Genomic DNA, 6,000 nt, shown 5'->3' with positions numbered 1-6,000 from the left:
ACATTCACTGGCACTGCCCTTAAACAACTGCTTGGGGGACTCTTAGAAAAGCCTTCAGAGAGCCCTGGGTTGAAACCACAGGGAAAGGGACGAGTGGCCAGAGAAACATCTCCATTGGCAACTCCACCTTTGGAGAAATCGTGAATCGAGCTCCTTTGGGCTAGAGGTTTCTTACGGGGAAAAAAACCACAAACAAAAAAACCCCAAACCAAGCAAAAGCAAACAAAAACCCCATAAACAACAAAACAAAACAAGAATTAATAATAAAAATATTAAAAATAATTTTTAAAAAGCATTTGAAATTGTTTTCATCTTCTTTCTGGCTCCTGAGACTTTTAGTCATGCCGATTTTTCCTCTACACCGTAAGGGCAAAAAAGTTACTTCTTATTTACAGCTGAAGGTGCCAGGAAGGGCTGAGGCAGAGTGACAAGCACACTGGCTGCAGGCAGAGAGTAAATCCATGGGCACAAGTGCACGGTGGCCATGGCCTCTGAGACTCAAGATGGAGACTGTCTTGCTCCGATGGCAGCCCCGGGCTTGCTGAAGGTGAGCAGAGCCAACTCACAGCCCAGCGTGCCCCTTCCTGCCACCCAAAGCCACTCTTAGGTGCCCAACTCTTGGCCTTATCTGGGGTTTTTAATGCAGCTCCAGTAAAACAGTGTCTGAGCGGGGTCAGCAGAGGGGAAGCAGCAGCTGCAGCAGTCCCGCTCACACCATGACCCGCAGGGCCTCTCCCTCCTCTTCTCTCTCTCTTCTCTGGAGGAGCCATGGTGTGTCCCTACCTGCAGCTGGGGAAGGGAAGAGACCTCAGGGCCACAACCCGATCCTCAGCAGCTGGGTCAGGTCCAGGTTCACCTCAGCATCTGTCCGGCCGAGGTGGCTCTTCCTGCACACCTGCCCTTGCGGTGGCCCTGGGCACAGGGCACAGGCCAGAACTCTGAGGCCAGGATGCCAGGAGGCAGGGCTTGGCACCTGTGCCAACTTGCCAGAGCTTGGCACTTGTCCCCGGTGCCAACCTTGGCAGCTCTGTGCCTCATTGCAGCCAGCAAAGAACCAGTCGGTCTCCTTAGGATGGGAGGGGGAAAGCGGTGTTGTCCCACCTGCTGCTCCTCTCTCTGGGCAGGCAGCTGACAGACCCAGCGCTTCCCAGAAACACTAAAAGCACTCCCAGATTCTAAAAATCCACATGCAAACCTGGGAATTCCATGCTAATCTAAATGATTTTTAAGGAAACGCTTGGGGTTATTGGCGTATGTTGCTTTTGTATACGGTTGGTCAGTTCTTGTACAGACTTTGCCTCCTTGACGGGAGCGGAGAGTACTCCCCACAGAACACATTCAGCCTGTGCCTCCATTTTTCCACTCAGTCTAGACTAAGCAAACATTTTAGGTTCTATCAGTGTTTGTTTTCTACAATTAAAAAAGCTGAGACAGATACAGGTTAGTCTGGTTCTTCTGTGGAGTGATTTATTACAGATACACGGGCCAGGGAATGCACGCTGCAGCAATATGTCTGACCCACAGAATAAGTACTTTCTAATATTAGCATTGGCCCAAGTGAATTACACGGAGATGCCTGTGTAATTATGCCTCTTTGAAAGGCCTCTCGGTAAACATATATGTGTATAAAATGTCTTTCAGTTAAAGAAGACAAAGTGCTTTGGGTCTCAGTCCACTCCATTTACTCTAAGGCGCCATTACTCTTCCGTGGCGGTGAAACTATCCTGGGATTCAGCTTGGAGAAAACCACAGATGTTTGTGTCCTGCAACAAACATTTCTGGGTGCCTACATTCGTAGAGGTAATCATGAAATGAGTTACCATGGGGCCACAAACCTGGCTATAAATATATGCACAAATTTCACGTTTCCTGAAGCAGGAACTGCTATTTATTGTGTACAGCACCTGACACAATGAAGTCTTGACCTGCTTAGTGTTTCTGTGCCGTCCTGCAGTGAAATGGTAAATAAAATGGCAATAGTGATGTTTTGCCCTTTCCTTCTGCACAGTCTTATTGCTAGGGTGTTTTTGTTTAGTGGGTCTAATTAACAAACTTAAGGAGTTGCTACTGAATGCAGAGGATTTTGAAGAAGGCAAGTTTTTGCCATTTGTGAATCCTGCCTACTTAAAAACAGGCCATGGGTTTCTTGAAATCTGTAAGAAACAAACCCATGGTTTTTACAATAGTAATGAATTCTGTGCAGTGCAAAAGGTCATATAAAAAAGCAGCAGGAGGACAGGATGCCGGTATAAAACACTGAGCAGATTTACTTCCTAAATTAACATTTTTTCTTTTTTTTTCTTTTTTTTAAGTCTCCCTGGGACTTCATGGAATAACAGCATCTTGTGCTAGACAAAGGAAATGAAAGAGCATTAAGTACAGGTATACTGCAAACACAGTAGGCAAAATAATGGGACATTTCTAAAGAAAACCAACAAAAGAACCCAACAAGGAATGCAGCTCTAAGTGGAAACATGCGATTCAGCTTATCAGCAACTTTACCTTTTATTTATTGTCAAACGTATTGGGAAGATATTAGGTGGACAAGTACATGCAAAAGCTGTCAAAAAGATCAACACGAATGAAGTTATTGAATTTATGAGAAACTCATGTGCATCTATCCATGCAGGTATGATGGAGGGTTATTATACCTGGCTATATATTCCCTGATTCTGAAGAGACTGGACTAAAAGTTTCCCTACCACAGTTTCATCATGGTCTTTGGACCATTTATTAAACTCATATTTGTTTGGTGTAGGGGCCAGAAAACATAAGCTCTGACAACACTGCAATCCAACATATGTACCAAAGATTGGTTTAATAATATAAGGGCCACAAAGTAAAATGTCTGAGGTATTTGGGAGAATTTTTAGTTAAAGACAAGTTTAGCTCACTGCAACATCTGACTTGCTTGCCCAAGCTGTTTGGCTCACCAAGGAAAATCTATGGCAAGGCATAGAATGTTGTAAGATAGAGTTAAAAAACCTCGCTAAATTTACAAGAAAAGCCCATACACATTTGTCACTTTGCTTTAGTAGCCAGCACCCTCTGCCTGCTCAGAGGTTTTAGGAGGACTGTGGAGTCAGCTGCCCCAGGCCAGGAGGTACACTGGGACTTGATGGCATTGAGGCTCCCTCCCCAGGTCCTCATCTGCTTAGGGAAGTGAGGGTGACAGGAGTGACTTATCTCACCATCCAGAGGGATGATGTACTTTCTGGCCAATGCAAGAGGGTATCAGTGATATTCCTTGCTTTTCCTTGTCCTGCTTGTGCCAAAGGGATGTACAAAGCACAGCCCTGACACCTCTGCCCATTCTTCCCTTTTAGCCTCCTCCTCCACTGGACTGTTTCTAATTTCTTGTCTTGCTGTCACACTTGCTGGGCACACCCATTCATCCTCAGGTTCCTGTGGGATAAAAGGAGGATTAAGTTACCTGTTTTCTGTTTCAGGCAAGAGATTCCGAGCCCTTTCCTGTCCTGAGTCACCAGGATCCTTCAGGGCTCTCCCAGGGTAAGCTCTTGCAGGAGGGGGGGAAGCTGAGAAGGCTCCCATGGCAACAGCACTCTTTCCTTTCATCTCTCTGCATCTCTCTGCATGCAGTCCTCTGGATATTCATCTGCAAAATGGAAAAAGATAAGCTTTGCCCTGTTTTCCATTCCAACAGGCACTGGAATATTACCACAAAGTCTGGGAAGGTGTAAAAAAAAAAGATAAATACAAAAAGGGGAAGAAAATTATGACATGAGAAATAGGGAAGAAGAGGAAGTAGCAGAAAAGAAATTAAGATCCCAAGTATTGGTTTATCCAAGACCTCCACTTTCATGGTAATGTGCTCTTTCTGGATTGACATAACTGTGCAGGAGCCTTTTGTACTAAGAAACACTAATTTCACACAGAACCTCTTTAAAGGATCACAGAAACCCAGCCTTATATTAAAAGTGCTGGAATAGCTATATTGAAGTTACTCCTTCGGGGGTCAGGGAAGAAAAGTCAGTAATACAGCATGATGATCTATACTTTGCTTCCCCATTCTGCCTGGGATTGCCCCCCAAATCCTCTGATGGGGCAATTTAAAACTTTGAAGATCTATGACCGGGGCATGCCAATCGTATTCTCCTTTTCTTTTTCTTTATCATCTCCCTCCCAACCTTCCTCTTAGTTCTGTGGGTCAAAAGGGCATAACTTCCTGTCTGTCTCCTAAAACTGTGGTCTTTTGAAGCAAGAATGAGCTGAAGGTGAATTTCATTTTGCAGATAGCTGAACATGAAAACATTCAAAATAAATAGGAACAGAATCTGAGTGCTGTTATAAAGGAAAAAACATGCAAGCAAAGTGATTCCCTCAGAATACTCGCAAAAAAGAAACAGATGTGAAAAAAATCTAAATGTGAATATAAAATAAAATCCAGACCTGTAAAAACTATTTTCTTGGCAAAGAAAGATTTATTGACATTTCCTCAAAATATGGAAACAACATATTTGAAAAAGTGAAAAATAAGGTGAAAATACAGAACCATAGGCCTGAAAAAATCAATGAAAAGAACAAAGTGAGGGTTTGCAGAAGCCAAATAAATGCTGACATGGCTGTAAGAGAGCAAGTAAAATAACCCCAGATAGCAAAAGGAAGTGTCTGCATCACAGCTGAAGAAAAATAAATTGGAGAAATGTCACTTCGAAAAATGATCTGTTATCTTCATCAAGAATTTACTTGCTAAGTTCTGACCATAATGAGGCTGCAGTATAACATTTCTGCAGCTGACCTTCATGCTACTTAAAAGGATGTTTGTTTATTTTTTCAGTTGGAGACTAAGGCTACTTTGAAGCTTCCAAATATTAACATCACATACACTTCACCTCAGTGTGTGAGTTGTTTCCAGGCTGAAAGGTTTAGAAAAATGTACAACTGATCTGCAAGGCATAACATTCATCTTGATGAGATCTATAACTTAATCAGTTTAACATACATAGCTGTTCTTTTTTCACTGTTTTGAGGAAGAACACCATAAAAGCCACACCTGAAAACCCACACAGAAAAAAATGTGGTACTAAGGCTTCATCCTTATCTGTTGAAAACCTAGAAGACACAGCTACAATCTTTATTTCCACTAGCAAATTCTCATCCTCACTGAACACTGATGTTCAAAATACAGGCTCACTTAAAAAAAGAAAGTAGGTATCTGACTTAAAATAGGGTTTTGCTTATTAACTGATTTTGTTCTTCACAATTTTAACACACGTAAGCTGTTATGATCTCTTGAGATCCCTCCCACCACTAACATTCTGTGATACACACCAGTACAGGTTTTAATTATTTGAAGCATTTTGCTTACAACAGACAACATGACAGCTGCCAAAATATTGGAAAGAAATTGTGACAACATTTTTAACTTTTTGGTTTTTCTTTTGCAGATATTTCATTGGTGTCATTAACTAAAAAAGTGAGTTCTTTAATTAGATCATCAGAGCAAAGTCTTTCTGAAATTTCTTAAGAAATGACAGCTCAAAGCAGCCACTTCCAAACTTTCTTCAGTCCATATCTTACAGAACATTAATTTTCTGCAACCTCTGATGTTGGACCCAGTAGTGCACTGTAATGTCAGTCCTGTACAAAACCATTAAAGTTAGTGAATACAGAATTTCTGTCAGGTGTAGAAGCCCACAGACAGCTACATTTAAATGCATAACTTGTGATTTAGGATATTACTATATATAGTTTAAGCTGTCAGATACAGCTGACCACATTTTACATCCTCTCCTCTCCTCCTCTGCTCTGCTCTGCTCTGCTCTGCTCTGCTCTGCTCTCCTCTCCTCTCCTCTCCTCTCCTCTCCTCTCCTGTCTCCCTGCTCATCTCATCTTCTTTCCTGCCTTCTTTTATAGAATATGCTGTTTTCTTCACAGCATTTCAGAGCAGACCTTCTTCATGCTGTATACATGGGAGCTGGAGATATTAGATTGCATTTTAACGTGTCCTTTCCCTCTGATATTTTCTCCTCTATACTC

This window comes from Heliangelus exortis, chromosome 1 (genome assembly GCF_036169615.1).
Source record: "Heliangelus exortis chromosome 1, bHelExo1.hap1, whole genome shotgun sequence".
NCBI lineage: Eukaryota > Metazoa > Chordata > Aves > Apodiformes > Trochilidae > Heliangelus > Heliangelus exortis.
Note: the sequence above shows the minus strand (reverse complement) of the source record.